At 37.5% G+C, this 19,265-nt stretch overlaps 1 protein-coding gene across 2 annotated transcripts in view; it reads left to right on the top strand.

Annotated features, from left to right (window-relative positions):
* Positions 1–1,032: 1,032 nt before the first annotated feature.
* CDH12 (cadherin 12) overlaps positions 1,033–19,265 on the top strand; it is a 406,688-nt gene continuing 388,455 nt past the window's right edge. Inside the window, exon 1 of one of the 2 annotated variants that reach the window (XM_027125363.1) lies at positions 1,033–1,299. The gene's annotated coding sequence lies outside the window, so the exon portion shown is untranslated. The remainder of the gene's footprint in view (positions 1,300–19,265) is intronic. The other variant, XM_027125364.1, reaches the window with a different exon arrangement.

Raw genomic sequence — 19,265 nt, 5'->3', positions numbered from 1 at the left:
TTCTCACCCTCAAGACATGCAAAGGACTTTTTTCATCTGCTCTTCTTATGTTAATAATTTTCTCCTATAGAAGTGAGAATTGTCCAAACTTAACCATTTGAGGCTTTGGCATTTAATTAGGTGAGCTTTTTGAGAGAATTAGATCTCTGGGAGGAAGTGATAACTTTTGAGGTCGGAGGTGTTGAAGAGCTGCTCAGGTGGTCAGTGGATGGGTATCAGCAGGTTGTGAAAGGCACATGCCTACATTTAATATGTTGTTTGACATTTTGTATCCTTTCATGCCCTTGCTTATTTTTGTTTTAGAAAATTAGCATTTCAACAATAGTAGAAGAGATGATTTAGTTAGGTGTAATGATGTATTCTCCTGTGCTACTCAGGTTAGTAGTATAATGCAAACATTTTTTTGCAAGTGTGATGCTAATTTAAAATGCTATTTGAGAAACTACATAAGAAACGCTGTATTTTCCATGTCTTGGGTTGAGTGCCTGTGTCTGTTAAGAACCTGCCAAACATGCTTATTTAGTATGAATACTTCCTTTCTTTTATAAATCAGAGTTGCACTCTGGAGGGCTGTGATCAACCTTTAAAAACATTTTACTTAGGCAAAGGTTGAAGTATGTACCACGCTTGGGGCAAAGGCAAGCCCAGCTATATCTTTTATCACATTGCTTTGGACATTTTTCAGCTTTCGTCCTGTCTTAACGAATCAGCTCTATCAGTCGATTAATTGTTTCACTGTACCTGCTATCTAACACGAAGGCACCTGGCAGAACAGCAGGAGAAAGCACGTTTATCTAAGTCCTTACGCAGCTGAACACTGTAGCTAATCTCCTTGCAAATTACAGTCAGAGTTGTAGTTCATCCGTTAGGCTGGAAAAGACAAGAGTCCCAAGCAGCCCCGGTGGCTTTTCCAGTTCCCAGGAGACCCACTAACCCTCGGCGTGTGTTGCCTGCGCACAGTAAGTGTTTCCTGCTAATCAGGTCAATGATTATCGCCCAGCTCCGGGGACCTGACAGCAGCCTATCACAGCAGTTAGGGAGCCACCAAACGCAGCACGTTCACCGAGGAGCTCCCGTTAAGAAATATCGCTTAGTCCTCATTTACTCACTGGAATCTCGGAGGATTTCAGCTTCTCTTTTTTGTTCTCTTAGACAGTGAGGGGCTCAGCATAAACAGGAAAAAGCAGCGGAGCATGCAGCTACTTGGAGGGTGTTGACTGAAAACTTCGCTTTCCCCACCCCGTTCACGGTTGATTCGACTGACTTCTCACCTCCTTCACGGTGAATATTTCAATTAAGGTAAGTGCCGCTTCATCTGAGTGACTGCGTCGAGCTGAATTTCTGCATTGAAAGTTCTAACTGACTATACTGACATTCTGCACTGCAGCAAGTGAGTGTGTCTGTCAGGAGAAGGCTTAGTTTACAAGCAATTGTCCTAGAATGAAACCCGGTGTTTGAGGATAATATTACAGAGCAATTTCTTTTGAAATCTAAGTATTCTGCCTTGCATCAAGAGAAAATGAAAGGAAATATGAAAAGAGTGAATTTCTCATTTTACCTTTTTAAATAATCTAGAGAACTGTGTGACGCTAAGGTAACTTGATTTTGATTGAAGTGTTTTGTTGATGTCATATGGCAAAAGCTCTCAGTCTAAAAGCTTCAAAGTTAAATCAGATGGAAAGAACATTTGCAAATGAGAGTTGAGATTTTGTGCAGCTTTTTACTTTAACAACGTTCCTGAGCTCCCTGTGGGTTGAAGGATTTAGGACTAAATCCCTGAATATTTTAATAGTGTCCGTTTAGCAATTAAAATTTAAATAAAGTTTCTGATGTAGCTGTTAAGAAAAATGAACCAAAAAGAATTATCATACCACTGATATGATTTATAGTTTTTATATGAGAGGTGAATTTTTAATGAGATAATTTAATAAAAAGAAAAGTAAAGAAAATTACCTTCTTTCTAAAATACTTACTTTTGAAGGGAGAATTATTCAATAATGGATTCAAATTAAATGTTTACTGACATCTTGGCTTTTATGTTTGAAGTTGTACTTTGTCATCAAACAAGAGTGAACTGAGGTTAAACTTGTATTTTACATGGCTTAGGACAATTATCTATGTAATTTAGACAAACTAGTCCACGTTATTTCTTCTAAACCCTTTTTACTCATAAGTTTGTTAAAAATATCTAGAGGGAATGGAAGCAACTCTTCCAAAGTTAGATTTAATTATCTGAACTTTTTCTTTTCTATTTTACTTTGCAAGTGTAAATATAGTCTGATGGTTTTCTCCCACATCATGGTAAATTTCTATATAATCAAAAAATAAAGTGATTTTATCCATATCATTATGTATGACCAATTGATTTCTTAGCACTCTAGCCACATGAGTGAATAGCAAGCACTTATCTTCTTATGATGTAGTACTTATACTTCAAAATGATTTTCTAACAATGAGACAAGCGCTATTTAAAATACAAATGTATACTGCCATGAGATAATACTTACACAGGTTGAATTTCAATAACATCTGTTATGCTAAAGCACAAAGTAAAATGTTACTGCTTTTGTGTAAAGATTTATAATGGTATCTTAACTGTACTTTTTAAAATGAGCACTCATACTTCATGAAATGTTGATTCTGCCCGCCTCCTATGGGTATCCTGAGATGGGACATTTTATAAAGATGTCAGAACATTGTTTATATTAATTGGCTAACCTTCCAAAATTCTCTAGAGAGCTTTTTAAGCGGATGCTATTGCTTCCCCCACAGGAATAAAATATTTTTAGGATACCCCTAGGCACTGATGTGTACTAGCTGGTTGTCTGTGTGTTTCAGCCAAAGCCTAAAGACGTTTATTTCTCTCTGTTGCACTGAGACTTCTATCTCTTTTCTCCAGCGAGGCGGTTTTTCAACTGATTCAAGATACCTCAGAGAAGTGTTCGACTAGTTACTGTCATTGAGTCTTTGGCATCTTCTTTTCTTACATTTTAAACAACATGGATAAACGGGAGGAGGCAACATTAACCAAACCGGGTCACATTTGTTAGTAACAAACTTGTACATTGCTGATAACATCTCTATATTATAAACTGTTCCTTGTGCCAAGTTCAAAATCCATGGTGATACCCTACCCAATGAACTTTTATTAGATGTACTTAGTTGATGTATATGACCCTTGAAGGATGTGCTTAGTGTGTAATGGGATATTTATTTTAAGAAATGAAGGTAGCTGTAGTTTTTATTTAAAAAGATATACTTAATGTTTTTAAAGGGATTTAATCAGTGTAGTTGTTGTCTTAATTTGCATTACACAGGCTGAAAAGAGAATGAAGAAAATCTTGGTTACACTTGAGAATTAGGAGCTGTTTATGTTCGGTAGCTGCCTCAGTCAGACTTTTTTTCATATATTATCCCCAGGTTCCAGCTTACCTCTAGGTTCTAAACTGAATCCCATTTTTCATTTATTTTATGGTAATTTATTCCCTCTGTGACATCAGAAAACATCTTGTAGGATAACCTCACTTAGAATAGGCAGTTTCAAAATTTAAATTAAAAAAAAAATCTGTTAGAGCTTTATAAAACTTTTCTTAAGAATTATAACCTGCTCCTAGGTAGGTGGTATTTTCAATAAAAGTCAAGGGGGTGAGGCAGTGTTTACCATGACTCCTAAATGCCAGACACCTGGGGGTATAAATTTTCTATGTATAATTATATAATCATCAGGTCAAAATAATGACATTGGAGATAATTTACCCCAGTTTTCCAGAAGAAGAGATGCAGGCTGGGAGAGCAGGCTGGGGACCTATCATTCAAGCTCAGGTCAGACAGTATTTAAAGCTCGTAATCTTTACACTATACTTTTTATCACTTCATACATGGTGACCTATTCTGATACTCATGAATATCTGATAGTGCAACTTAATTATATCACCCTTAGAATAGTTTAATTCTTGGCTTACTCAAAATAAATGATTTTGTAAACTCCATAGCCACCAGTGTTTGAAAGAAGCATATATTTTTTTTCCTTTGAGGTTCTGAAGGAGGTTAGTGCTCAAGTCTTTGCATCAAGTTGATTCTGATTACTACTGACAGAAAAAGCACTCTACATAGGGATAATCAGTACAGAAATTTAGTATCTGCAGTATAAACATCTTTCTAAGAGAGGTAGATATACTCTCAGATAAAAATCAAATAAAGAGTAGAGATATAAATTCAATGCCACTTATATTGAAATGGGATTAAAAAGAAGTTAAGGAGAATTTATGTTCGTGGCAAAATACATTCACAATATTAGAAAAGATAAAGAAGTGAACAGAATTGAATGTTGGAAAGTAGACTAAAGAAAAAAAAATAGATTCAAATGTACGGGAGTCTATTTGTTCTACTGACTTTACATAAGCCTTCCCATATGTACACAGAGATTTGCTATAGCTAATTATGTTGATATTGTGACAGTGTTATCCAAAGCAAAATCTGGTTCAATCTAGGACAAAAAGGGAGAGATGTTGTAAAATTAGGATTGACCTGAAAAATCTAATATGATGAGCTCTCATATCCAAGGATGTGCTGAGATGTACTGGAAGCTGCATAGTTATAAAATATGATCCTTTCTTATGCTCCAACCTGTCCTCAAACACTTAAACAGATAATATGGAACCAGATACTGCAAATAATGGATTCAACAATGATTAGAAACATGATCAAGAAATGTATAATCTCCAGCCACCAGCCAGTTTACTTTCCATTCGCTAGATTTTATGGTAAGCTATTGGCTTTTTCTGGTTGTATATAAGAATAACAGAAAAACAAAGTATATATAGATAATCTTTATTACTATTCCAAAAGAATGGACATGATCTATAAACAGTAGTATTTCAGAGGAGCTTGTTATGCTGAGCACCCACCATACATAGGCCTCCCCACCCAGAAAGTATGACATGTGTCTAGGCTCCACAAGCCACAGCAGGTATGACCAGAGATGAATGTACCCAGATCTATGACAGCCATCTCTAGAGTAGCCAATGGCTACCAAGTAGCCTTTCAAAATATGTCAATAATATGTCAATAAAGAATGTTTTATGTAACACATAGATGATTTAGTGACCTTAAGTGTAAATTCAGCATACTGTGGATAACCAGCAGTAGATGGGCAGGGGCAGAAGTTGAGAAACATAGAGATGATGGTCTGCAGAAATCATGAATAAACTGAACTCATGAGGTTGGTAGGAAGGAAAGAAAAGTTAATTCCCTTAGGTCAATTAGAAGACAAACATTTTCTGACTCACCATAATGGCTAAGCACAAAAATAAAGGTGTGCTTCCTGTACAGAAGCAGAAAGAATATGTTATCCTGGGTGGTATTCCAGACACACCATGCGATGGTGAGACTTCTTCCTGTTTTCCACATTTTTCTCTGTGGTTTCAGTTCCATTAACCAATTCAAGCTGAGCACATCTGTGTCTCTTACAAACTAAAAGCTTATAACTGGCCCAGCATCATACATATTCATAGTCTCAGTAGACAATGAATAAGGTAGAAATGTGCAGTGGCGGAAAGTACAGCTTCTGGGTTCAGCTACCTGGGTTCAAATCCCACGGAGGCTACTTGCTAGCTCTGTGACAAGTCAGTTAAGGTGTCCAAACTTTATTTTTATGACCTTTAAACTGGAGCGAATAATAGTACTAATCCCACAGCAGTGCTGTGTGAAATAAAAATGATAATTAATATAACATACTTACAATTACTCAGGTGCTTAGGAAATAATAGTTGTTATTATAAACCAGAAACCTTGTTTTTAGTCCCTCACCTTACCTGTCAAGTAGAGAAAATCCAGGACGTTCTTTCTCCTTAGACAATGCACACTTGGGCCATACCAGAAGCTGGAACCATGTCCTGACACTGTGTTTATATCAGTACATTTGAATTTTAGGAATGTACACTTTTTCTTCTACTGGATTTACACAGATGTGTGGATGTTACTTTAAAGAAAGTAATTGGGGAGATGGCTTAGAGAAAACTTTCTATTTTGTCAATGGCTGCTTACATGCTATAAAACCAGACTTGAATAGTTGACAACATAGAGAGTGTAGTGTGTGCATAGCTGAAATTATTCCCTATTTTGCCTTTTACAGAAAAAGTATGCTGGCTGCTTGTTTAGAAGAGAAACAAATTTATGAAACTAATTCATATGTTGTATGATTTTATTATGATCATAACAAATATTCTGTGGAATATTTGTAAAATATCTTGAAGATGACTATCTAAAAATCTATTTCCTGGTAGATTCAAGCCTATCATTTCCTCTTCTCTAACTTATCTATATCTTGCTATGGGATTTAAATCCTCTAGTTATAAAGTTGAAAAGTTATCAAATACCATTTATACATATATATGTGTATATGCGGAAGTATTTCATATTTTATGTGTTGATTCAAGTAATCCCCATAAATAAAAGGTATTTTCTGCAATGGAATTCATCGTTTTCCATCCTCCAAGCCACGATTCTTATATGTTTTGCTATATATGGGAATCAGTGACTCTGTGCCTTAAAGTGGCAGATTCCTGAGGCTCATTCCTGGAGTACTGATTCTGTAGGTCTGAGAAAGGACCCAGGAAACACAGTTTTGAGATATATGCAGGTTATTCTGATAAAATCAGAATATATGGGAATGTGGCCTAATCACTGAGGTTTAAACAACTTCCCAGGCAATTCTGACATGCAGACAAGGTTGAGGATAGCTGTTATAGAGCAGCACCTCCCAACCTGAATGGGCATGCAGATTACCTGGGCGTCTTGTAGGAAGGTTCCATAATGGAGCCCAAATTCTGCATTTCTACCAACCTCCCAGGGATACTGACACTGCTGGTCTATGAGAAATGCTGCTCTCATTCTCCGCCATACTGCTCTGTGGTTGCCCCTAGTAGGTAAGTATTCAAGGACCTACATAGGATATGACTTACAGCCCAGCTTACCTGGGCTAAATGTTGATAAGACTTCTCAAGAAGCTCTTTTGATTATAGAAGGATGATGGGACGTTATAAGCCAGGTGAAATTTGAGAAACATTTTTTTTTAATCTATTGTTGATTCCCACTACTCACTCTGGATATAGAGTAACTGGATGTTTTAGAAAGCAACGTATTTCTAGCATGTTTAATTCTTTGCATTGCTAACACTTGCTAACAATATTTAATTCAAAGCATTGCTAACGTATTTCATTCTTTGCAGTTAAGAAAGAGCAGGGTGATCGTTGCTTTCCCAGCCCCACTTCTGAATGTGTAGAAATTTTGGACTTTAGCACTCCCCAGGATAGCTATATACCAAGGTTCCAAACGCATCACAAAGGGCAACTTCTCAAACAGCATTTCAGTTCTCTTTATTCTAGGAATGCAGTCCTAAAGCGTCATTATTTGTCACTTCAACTTTTCTTCTTTCTCAAAACTAAATGGCAAGGATATAGATTTCAGTTTTCACCTCTATTTAACCTTTTCTCTCTTTCTGTTCCCAGCTGCCACATTTCATTGTTATTATTCAAATCTACAAAATACAAAGGGAAATAGATTTCATTAGTATGGAAACAAATTTTGGATTATTTATATTAATATTTTTAAAATTACAAACCTGCCCATAGAATTCCATTACTCTTCCATATTTTCTTCTAGAATGCTTAACATTTTATTAACTGTACACTTTTAAATTTATTTGATTGTTATTTGTCTCCCTCTCTAATTACACTCTAATTAGACATTAGAATGTAAGCTCCATGGAGTCAGGGGTATTTTGTTTGTTTGTTTGTTTTATTCATACCTGCAACCCAGTACCTAGAATAGGGCCTGGCATAGAATAGATTTTCATAAAATATCTATTGAACAAAGAATGAATAGATATTCCAAACTAATAAATTAGTTATAAGGGCCATGTGTTAGGATTGAGGCAAGTACCTAAAATATGATAGTTTTGCTTTTGCTCAGTACTGTGGGTAAGATTCAAGCACATTTCCCCAAAGATTTACACTCATCCACTTAATGTACTTAGTTTTAGTGTGTCCCTCTTAAGTGTCAGGTGCTGGGCTAGATGCTGTGGATACATGTTGAATAATGTTCTGGCCTGTTGGTCGGGGGCAGACAAGGGAAAGACCAGTTGTAATACACTCTGGTGTGTAATCATGAAAAGATGTGTATGGGGTGTTATTAATGCCCAGGGAGAGCTCCTGACTTAACTTGGAGGGGCCATGGAAAACTTACTAGAAGTCTCCTGAGCTATAAATGAAAGGATAGCTTGAATTAAGACAGACAGAAGAGGAGGGGTTATAAGCTGCTACTAGAAGTGACACTGTGTCCAAAGGCACAGAGAATTCCTGACCCCCTCCAGGACCACGTTAATTTGACATAATGTTACGATAAAGTGTTGTATGTGTAATAAGAGGCAACTACATTTTTCTATGTGAAAAGGCATTTGGATTCCAACCCAGGAACGATGGGGATCCATTAAAGAATTTTGAGAATGGGAGAGACAGAGTTATTGGTGCCCTATTCTGAATCTTGCATTATATTTTTCACTATTTCAAATCAAAAAATATATATACACATACATTAAAAATACCTATGAAAATTAAAACAAAAATATATCAGGGGAGAAAATGAGCTTTTGGTGGGCTGAAGGGAGAGAGAATAAGATATCCTTAAAATGCTGCACCCAGGATCTGTGGAAATTCATATGCAGGACTTGAAACCAAACCAGAGGTGGAATGAGTGTGAAATTAGCCAAGGTTGTATCCATATGTGACTTTCAGGGGCTCTGTTTTGCAGGATTAGGAGAGAAATTTATTTCAGTTTCAGAGTTCAGGAAAAATGGCAGACTCTGAATGGCCACATCTGCTAGTACTGACATGGAGTAGAATTCACACTCTCCTACCAACTGACTAAGACCGAACAGAAAAACCTCTATGTCTGTCTGGATACTTGTAGGACAATCAAATTCAGCTATTCAAATTTAATGTCCCTGACATTCTTAGGAGGCTAACATTTTGACCCTTTCATTCTATAGGCATGATACTACTAGGTGTTAACTCTAGCAGAAACTGCTTCTTTTGTGCAGTACTTTGTGTTGTTGTTAACTATAGCTGAAATTCAAGAGGAAATGTCATTTACTCACAGTTTTTCTCTTACCATTATACCCCAAATCACTCTTTTTGTTTCTTTTTCCTTGCTGTTAATCTGATAGTTACCGCTGATTTCCTGATGATGGTTTCTCCAGCAGGAACCATAATCTCTGTGAAGATTGGGACCTAGTTTTGTTCACTGCTTAAGCCTTAGCACCTACATCAGTGTCTATTATATAGCTGGTACCGATGTGTTAAAGGAAGGAATGGAGGAAGGAAGGAAGGGGGAGAGAGAGAGAGAGAGAAAGAGAGGGAAGGAGGAAGGGACCAAGGCATCTTCCCATCTTGCTATCCTCTCTTTAATAGCTCAGCAAATGGCACTATAACCTACCCAATGGGCCAGGTGAGAAATCCAGCTATCATCTTTGCCTTACCACTTTTCACACCTTACACATCCAATCAACATCTGGTCCTTTCAGTTCTGCCCTTTAAATCTGTCTCACATGTGTTTGCATCCTTGCCCCCCCACGGTTCACACCTCCGTCATCTGTTACTTGCTTATGATCTCTATGTTATACCCTTCTTCTTCACAAAATAATACTCCTTACCATCAGAAGATCGACCTCTCTAGGACAGTCTTGATCACATGACTCCTATGTTAAAGATTTTCCTTGTAATTTCCGCTCTCTTTTAGGATATTATTCCAACCTTCGTGAGGCATCCATTTTTCTGGAAGTTCTGGACGCCGCATCCTCTTGAGTCTTGCCTAACCTCTAGCAGCTTATTTCCCAGCCACCTTGGGTTCCTTATTCCTGAGATTTCACGTTCACCGCCTGTCATATTAAGTTAACTTTTTGCCTGGCTAGATCTCTTGACCTGTAGAACACAAGATGTCACTTCATCCAGATAGATTTTGGCCACTACCAGTCTAGTAAAATGTTCCTCCTATCAGTTTCCATAATACACTTTATGCCTCTTCTACTCCAATCCCAGAGCTCATTACACCGTTGAATAATGCTAAATTCCAAAGCCTTTGATGGCAGGCTCTATGTGTGTTTCATTCACTACCTTATTCCTGGTGACAGACACTAACCTATACAAATTCTCTGTAAACAAGGACAGGTAATGTACTTCTCTGAATTCAAGGACAATAATTTATTCATAGGCTTCTTCCTTCCACTTGGGCAGTTAGATTCCTGCCATTCTGAAGAGAATTTTGCTGCTCCATGTCACCTTTATGAAATGTCAGAAAACACAAAAATATAGTAACAGTTTGATTAATTCAAACATTTACCATGCCAGTAACTACTGATATTTGTTTAATGCATTTCATACATCTTATGGTCTATGTAGATACCTTATCCTTTAATGAAGAGTAAAAATTGTTCACACGCGTTTGGTAAAGGTCACCTATTTTCAATCAGCTCCTTTCTGTGTAATAACTGGCTGACATTTCTCATCCATTTGTGATCAATGAACATGCATATTTTAACTCAAAAGTCCATTCTCTTCAAAGTACCACTCTTATAGCTTCTTATTTCATAACTTGATGATGTTACGGGCAGGGTAACTACACTAATTCTTGTCCTTAGGCTTTTTTATCTTTAAAGCAAAATAACTGGTAGAACAAACAATAGAAATTGGCTATACTTGAGAATCAGTTGTCAAAAAGCACATCCTGAATAGATACGCTTTGACCTCATATGTTTAAGGAATGATTGCACTGTTATATTTAATATTACCATAAATAAACTGTACTTTATTGCTTGTCCTTTATATGTGGTGAGGTGAGATGTTCTAAAAATCCACAAAATTTAAACAACAGCATTAATTCTGGAAAGTATTTGTCTCACAGATATTTAGAAGCAATCTTCCCTGGAACCATAATCCTCAAAAGGAAATTGCAGTCCTTGCAGAAACACAGTTTGGGTCATCTGGGTCTAGGTCTCTGGATTCTTCTAGAAGTCTTCACAAGGCACAAATGACATTTTAAATATCTTGTCAGGGAAAGAAGTGATTTTTAATGCAGATCCACCAAATATAATTTTTTTAAACCAGTGGCCCCAAAGGCAAACATCTAAAAGGCAGAGAGAAACAGTAGCACCAAGATAAAAGTCATGACTTGTGTCTAAGGAGGAACATCATATTAAGATAAAAGAGAAGTATCTCTTGTCAGAAAATAAAGAAGAGTAAACAGGTATAATACTTCATGATTCTATCTGTATCTACTTGGAAGTATAATTAGATATCAGAATATTTCTTCTCTACTGGATGCTATGTTATTTTGTTTTTCTGATAATTTAGAAAAAAAAGAACAGATCCAATTATGCTCTGGTCTGCAGGCATGGGGAGAGGAGGACAGAGTTAGGCAGCAGCAAGTGAGCAGAGGTAACACGAAAGTAGGCAACGTAATGAAAGTGTCAAAATGATTCCTTTAAAGAAGTAAAGCTTGTTGTGTGATGGCCTGATGGTGTGTTACCCTTGCTCTTGACCAATATACCAATTTATGAAACTACCAACCCTTCCACACTCCTGCTGTCTTCTAGATCTTTCTTAGTCCAGTTTTAACAAACTCTCGTGTTATATACCTCTCACACCTCTTTATGACCTATGACATAAAGGCTCTCCCTTGTCTTTTGTAGTAGTATCCTGCTCAGGAAGTTTGCTGATTCTGCTTTGAGTAGAAGCAGTAAAGTTAAAATGCGTTGCTTCCCAAAGTAGCTCATTCCGCCTTTGGAGGAACTGATCAAGGAAAACTTTTCCCTATTTTGTTCTGTACTCATAGGTTAAATTCTGTACTCATACCTTCGAACCATGTAAATCAGGTCTTAATTTTAGACAACATTAAGCTGGTTCTGAAAAGTGGGTATCAATCAATAAGCAAGGTAAAATCCTCTTTCACGTGAAAAGCCATTTACTTATCAACGGTGCCCAGGCCCTGCATCTTCGGTGCCTTAGTGCTTCCTACACAGTCTGTGGTTCTGCACTTCTCCAATGTCCCCTTTTGGACACGTTGCAGAATGGGGCTCTTGAGAAACCATTCACTCTGTTTCCTCTGATCCGTACCAAATACAGAAATTACACCCTCTATTCCATCCATACCAAATACAGAAATTACACCCTCTGTTCCTTTCTGCTTGCTTTACAAAAATATTAAAACTTGTCAGAGTTGGTAAACATTTTAAAATCTTGAGGTTTGAAAAGGAGGGTGACCCTGCTAGCATTGAAATGTTTCAGAGGCTTGGATTTCCAAGAGGAAATTCCAGAATTAAAAGCGTTTTTGTTTACATAGAGCCAGTACCCATGAGAGTAAAAGATACCTTCAAACATCAGCCTTGAGTTTTGTGTGCAAACTACTTGCTAGATATAGCAGAATTGTTGAAGTAAAGTAGTAATACAAAGTAGGCTTTTCCTAGGTCCTGGAACTACTTATCTAAATCTGACAAGAGCATAACATGCAGATGGAAGGAATTTAGCATTTCGGTTGCTGGATGTATTTTAAATAGCAGACACAGTTTGTTAGGTGTTATGCTTTTTTGGCATTAGTTATGATTCTGACATAAAAATAAAAATATTTAAGAATATCAGAGATGCCTGTTTCCAGCATTTTCTACCAGGTAGACTGTCAGATAACACAATAGTCATCTCTATATCATGTTCATAAAAGATGATCATTTGGTGTGTAAGATGAATTTGAAGTGTAGTTTCAACACTGTTGGTAATTATATAAAATGACAGTACAATGTAAAAAATAAAAATGTTATAGCATTTTTCACTTAGCCAACATTAGGAGTGCTTTTTGAGGGGGCATTGACTGAGAAGGGGTAAAAAAGGCAGGTGTCTGAGGTGCTAGAAATGGCCATCTGGATAGGAATGGTGATTACATGGAGATATAGATAGATAGATAGATAGACACATGCATAGTATGATTTTTAAATAATTAAAAAATTATCTATGCCACATGGTTAGCTAAAAATTCTTGTAATTATAAATAATTTGTTTCATTTCTTTTCAAATAATATTAAGACTGATTTCTATTATGAAGGAAATAATACTTAGTTTATTAGGTTATTTTTATTATCATAATAGATTTTGTCCCACCAATTTGCAAGTGAATATCTCCTAGAGATTTCAAACTGATTGCACACATACATAGAAAAAAAATGAAGAAGCACGTAAGAAATTTCTGCAAGAAGCATACAAATTTATAAATCAGAAAAACCATACTTGCTTTGTTACTTTATAAATTTTAAAGATAATTATTTTGTATATGAGGAGATCATATTGGGAGAGTTTGAAGCAGGAATGAAATAACCACCTCAAACTTTTAACTGGACAGATGTATCTTAGGAAAAAGTGATAATAACATCATATTTTAGATGAGGACCCTACAATATAAGGATACTTTACCAATACATGATTTCATAGAAAGCAATAAAAAACAATTTAGAATGAAAAAGAAGAGTCTCCTAATCAGAATATAAGTAATGCTGCTGGAAGCTACTTCTTTTCCAAATCATCTCCCTGGAGCTCCCTGGTTAAAAAATACATTTCCCAAGACTATTTCCACCATTTAAATTGGGATACTAAAGGCCCTTGAGTTACACATGCAACTAGCAGTTTCTTACTAATTAGTATCTCATCATGGTATATTTTTATCTGACTGGCATTGAGAAAATGACCCACTCTGAACACTGTGTTGGTGAGAAAAGGAAAGGTCTACTGCATGAGATAATCAAAGGGAGAGAAGCCCCGGCCAGGAATGACCATGCGTCCCAAACTCACAGGTGCTTGACCCTGAGGGAGAGAGGAGCACAGAGGCAGCAGGGAAAAAGGAACAGAGAATCCTGGACTAGGCTGAAGATGCTTTAGGAATTGTTCGAGAACTGATTTGCACATTGGAGTAAATTCCCTTATTCCATTTTCAGATATCCATTTTTATGGGGACAAGTAAGGGGATTTTGAAAGCTGTGTAAATTCTTCCACCTACTTGAGGTCAATTCAAGTGATTATATATGCGGCCTGCTTACAAGATGCTACCTGGAATGGACCACTACAGATAGCCATAGAGAAAATTCTAATTTTCCTTCCAAATGAATAAAGTATCTATATTTTATATATATATATATATATATATAAAGTATATATGTATAAGTATATATGTATATATACACAGGTACTGTACACATATATGCTTATATATACTTTTATTCATTCATACACATATAACACATATGTACACATATATTCTCCCCCTCTCTCTATATATAAATATATATATATTTGTAAATATATATATACAGACATACACATGCACACACACTATTTCCACAGGACTTCTGTAATACAATATGCAAAGCAAGTTGTAGCATGTTCTTATGTTCTTTTTAAATTCCATCTAGACATCTAGAATTAAATTCTGTGATCAACAAGAATGCATATTTCTTTTTTTGTTATTACCAACAGGTTAACACTGAGAAAATGTGATTGTGTGGCTGTGTGTATGTGTGTGTGTGTGAGAGAGAGAGACACCGTACAGAATAAAGAGCCAGCATTATATCCCAAGGCTTTTCTTCCCTCATGTTGAACTAAATTCAGGAACAAGAAAGTAAGGGAATGAAACTGGCAGAACATGCTCTGTTTGCAGAGGTTTATGTAAGAAGAGAAATCCTCCTAAGAAATAAATTTAGTGGCGATAGAGTAAGAGTGAGAGGGCTCTTGATTTCTTGGTGTTTAAAATGTGTAAAATAGACACTTTATATTTCCTCATTGGTTTTTTTTTTAAAATTAAATGAGACAAAGTATGAGAGAGCACCCGTCATAGTACCTGATAAGTAGCTATTGCTCAAGGAAACAATAATCGTTTTTTCTTTGCCTTTGCCAAGCTTAAAGGGGTCACCAGGAAGCACATCCAGGACTGCAAAGTGTATCTGAAAGGGGTAGTGATGTAATGATGATTAAAAAGAATGGGTTTTTCAGTTCAACAGATTGAAATTTCAGTCTGACCATGATTTCCTACCTGTGTAGATCAGGGAATTTTATTTTTTAAGGGCCTGGTTTCCTTCTCAAGTATAATACAGGTAATATTCATGACCTCAGAGGTTGTTACACAATGAGATGCCATAATAAATGTGCTTAGCAATGCACCGGACTTATAGCAAACACCCTGCCATTGTGGATATTAGCATTTATTACATTAACCGGGTGGCCCAGGTCCCCATACTTTGCCGGCATTCCCTGTGAATTCTTTCAACCTCTCCAGGATTTAGAGTTATCAGGGTCCCAGTTACAACCTTGACCCCCAGGGTCTCTAATAATTTCAAGCTAAGAAAGCCACTGTTTACCCAGAGGATGGAAAGCTGACTTTTATTGAGACCTATGAAAATGCAAATGTCTAAACCTGGGATAATAAAATAGGATCTTATTTTCATCAAGTACCACCTTTATGGTAGCTCAGGACCCACTGCCTCAAAGTCTCCCCTGGCTGTTGGTGAAAACTCCCAAAGTTGCTTTCAAAACAAGATTCTTGTGCATTCAGAAACAAGATTCTTGTGTTTCCCTCTCTGACCTCCTGCCTCCTGCCAGGGGAGAACCCTGCTGCTGAAGTCTCCTGGGAGATCACAGCTCCTCTGGACAACACTGTCCTCTGTCCTGGTCTCATTGTTCACACAAGTGCAGCTACAGGAAAAGCACACTGTCCTTCCCTTTATCGCTTTTTACTTACAACTTCAGCTTGTGCTTTTCACTAAGGTCACACAGCATATGCAGACCAAGTGGCAAGTTTTCTCATAAAGTAGAGAAACCATGGAAAGGAGTAGGATGCAGAAGACATAAACCAGGTGCCAGGCAAGGTGTCAGCTCTGAAGCCTGCAGGCCTGGTGCCTGAACGTTTCATCTCTGTGAACCCTCACTTGTCATCGGCCAGGGATCAGATCTCTGCTTCTAACCGAACTACTTTGCAATAGATCTTCCTGCACAGAGTCCAGGACCCAGCTCCAGTGAAGCATCAGAGACAGAACTTCAGATTCCATCCTGGGCTTTCATTTTGGAACCCTCATTTTCATTTCCAGATTCTAACTCTTGTGAGAATGCCCACTCATTTCAATCAAAAACCTTCTTCACTTCTGCCCACTAACCTTTTCTAAATAGAAAAATTAGACGAAAATAATCCTGAATCAATTCAATCTGTATTAGTCATTCTTTTTTTTTTAAGTGTACAATTTAATGGTTTTTATTATGTTCATAGATATTTGCAACCATCATCCCAGTGAGTTTTACAACATTGTAATCACCTCAAAAAGAAATCCTGTGTCTTTAGCTATCATTCCCCCATTCTTCGTCAGTCCTCCCCCAGCCCCTGTGGTAAGCAGCCACTAATCTAGCTTCTGTCTCTGTAGATTGCCTATTCTAGACTTTTTATATTAATGGAACCATATCACATGTGGTCTTTTGTGAATGGCTACTTTCACTTAGCATAATGTTTTCAAGTTTTGTCCTTGTTGTAATATTCCATTATATGGACATACAACAAGAGATAAGGGAACCCTCTTGCACTGTTGGTGGGAATGTAAATTGATATAGCCACTATGGAGAACAGTATGGAGGTTCCTTAAAAAGCTAAAAATAGAACTATCATATGACCCAGCAATCCCACTACTGGGCATATACCCTGAGAAAACCATAATTCAGAAGGAGTCATGTACCACAATGTTCATTGCAGCTCTATTTACGGTAGCCAGGACATGGAAGCAACCCAAGTGTCCAACGACAGATGAATGGATAAAGAAGATGTGGCACATATATACAATGGAATATTACTCAGCCATAAAAAGAAGTGAAATTGAGCTATTTGTAGTGAGGTGGATGGACCCAGAGTCTGTCATACAGAGTGATGTATTAGTCATTCTTAAATGATACCTTGTGCAGGCTATCACTTATCCAGTGGTTGAACTGGGCCAAACCAATTTCTTATTCATTCTCTTCTGCAGTGAAAGTGTACAGTGGAGTCTGCTGGTCCATTCAGCAATCCTCTTGGGTCTTTGCTCCCGGAAAACAACTATGTGAACACTTGTAAAAACATGGATCTCCTCAAGAATGCACCTAATAAATCTGGCAGCCTAAATAAATTTTTACACATACAAAAAAAAAAAAAAATTCAAAGAAGCAACTACCAACCTGAAAAGACCTAGCTCTAATCCCTAATAAAAATAGAATGATTAGCTTCTTATTCTACATTGTACATATTCAAAAAATGGGGTGATACTCAGACAAAGTGCAACTCTACCCCAAAGGTCTCTCATGAATTCATAGGTAATCCTCAATGCCTAGGAAAGCAACCTGCAAAAAGAAGGGATAAAAACATAGTTGTTGAAAGCATAAAGGAAATAGGAGTTTATCCATCATCTAATATTTACAGCTTAAAAAGCATACTTTGGGGCTTCCCTGGTGGCGCAGTGGTTGAGAGTCCGCCTGCCGATGCACGGGACACGGGTGCGTGCCCCGGTCTGGGAGGATCCCACATGCCCCGGAGCGGCTGGGCCCGTGAGCCATGGCCGCTGAGCCTGCGCATCCGGAGCCTGTGCTCCGCAACGGGAGAGGCCACAGCAGTGACAGGCCCGCGTACCGCAAAAAAAAAAAAAAAAAAAAAAAGACTTATATTTAAGACTAATATATGAGTTAGATAAAATAAAATATATTTGTTAAACTAAGAACATTTATTGTTCAAAACAAACAAAAGACTTATATTTAAGACTAATATACGAGTTAGATAAAATAAAATATATTTGTTAAACTTACCACTTTCCCAAGCTTGCATTTTTAAAACCTGAACGTCTTCTTAAACTGTGATAACTTTCCCCCAAATTTCCTCTCTGTACCATAGTTCTCAGTTTTCTCTTAACTGTATAATTGCGTCTGCATATTTGCTGTTTTTCTCTTAAATTCAGGTCTTCATTCGAGACTCAGCCTCCTCTTCCATATCCTGGCCTCCATTCTCTTCTTTTTCACGCCAGGACCCCCTGCCGTGATCTGTGTAAAGTACAAAATTAACCTAGCTATTTCCTACATAAAGCCTCCACTGGCTCTCTGTTATCTACAAAATCAGCTCCAGTCTTCCTGACATGGATATGAGGACACATCCTCAACTTCTCCCACCCCCGCCCCCATATCTTGCCATTCCTTCCCCTGTGCATTACCCTTTAGTCACTGTGAATAATTTGCTGTCACATGAGTAAGCATGTATGCTCTTGACCACACGCACACACACATCCCTAAGGACATTTTGGCCCTTGGTGCTATTCGTCCATGCTATGCCCATGAGATGTATCTGCGCTTTTCCGTGTTATCTGTATACTCCTCCATAACTTTTCTGGCTAATTCCTATTCTCTCTTCCAAGCTCAGAACTGACATTGCTTTCACTAGAACACTCTCTTTGATCTCCAGCCATCAGCCTCATTGATTATCTACAGGATACCTCAGAGGTAGTGCAGGTTTGGTTCCAGACCATCGAAACAAGGCAAATATCCCAGTAAAGCGAGTCACACAAAGTTTTTGGCTTCCCAGTGCGTATAAAAGTTGTTTATACTATTCTGTAGTCTATTAAGTGTGCAGTAGCGTTACATCTAAACAACAATGTACACACCTTAATTTAAAACTACTTTATTGTTGAAAAAATGCTAACCATTGTCTGAGCCTTCAGTGAGTTGTAACCTTTTTGCAGTAGGAACATCAAAGATCACTGATCACAGATCAACTTAACAAATATAATAATAAGATTGAAAAACTATGAGAATTACTAAAATGTGACACAAAGACACAAAGTAAGAAAATGATGTTGGAAAAGTGGCGCTGATAGACTTGTTTGACACAGGGTTGCCACAGACCCTCAATTTGTAAAAAAAAGAAAAAGCAACTCATTATCTGTGAAGTGCAATAAAAGATATGCTTGTATTTTACAACATTTGCCATACTGCTTCCTAATTTTCTCTTTACTGATTCGTGTTGCCTGATAGATTACACACTCTATGCAGGCCCAGTGTGTACGGCCCCGGGCGTCCCCGGGAGTCCCGACCAGCAGGACAAATCCTTGTGAGTCCGAGGAGGAACCTGTGGGGGTTGAAAAAGGGGGAAGGGCAGGAGACGCGAAAGAATGGAGGCAAGACAAA

Source organism: Aethalodelphis obliquidens, unplaced genomic scaffold (genome assembly GCF_003676395.1).
Source record: "Aethalodelphis obliquidens isolate GAN/ISIS:26980383/991018 unplaced genomic scaffold, ASM367639v1 scaffold29, whole genome shotgun sequence".
Lineage (NCBI taxonomy): Eukaryota > Metazoa > Chordata > Mammalia > Artiodactyla > Delphinidae > Aethalodelphis > Aethalodelphis obliquidens.
The sequence above is the reverse complement of the archived record's forward strand: the minus strand, read 5'-3'. Positions and strand labels throughout refer to the sequence as shown.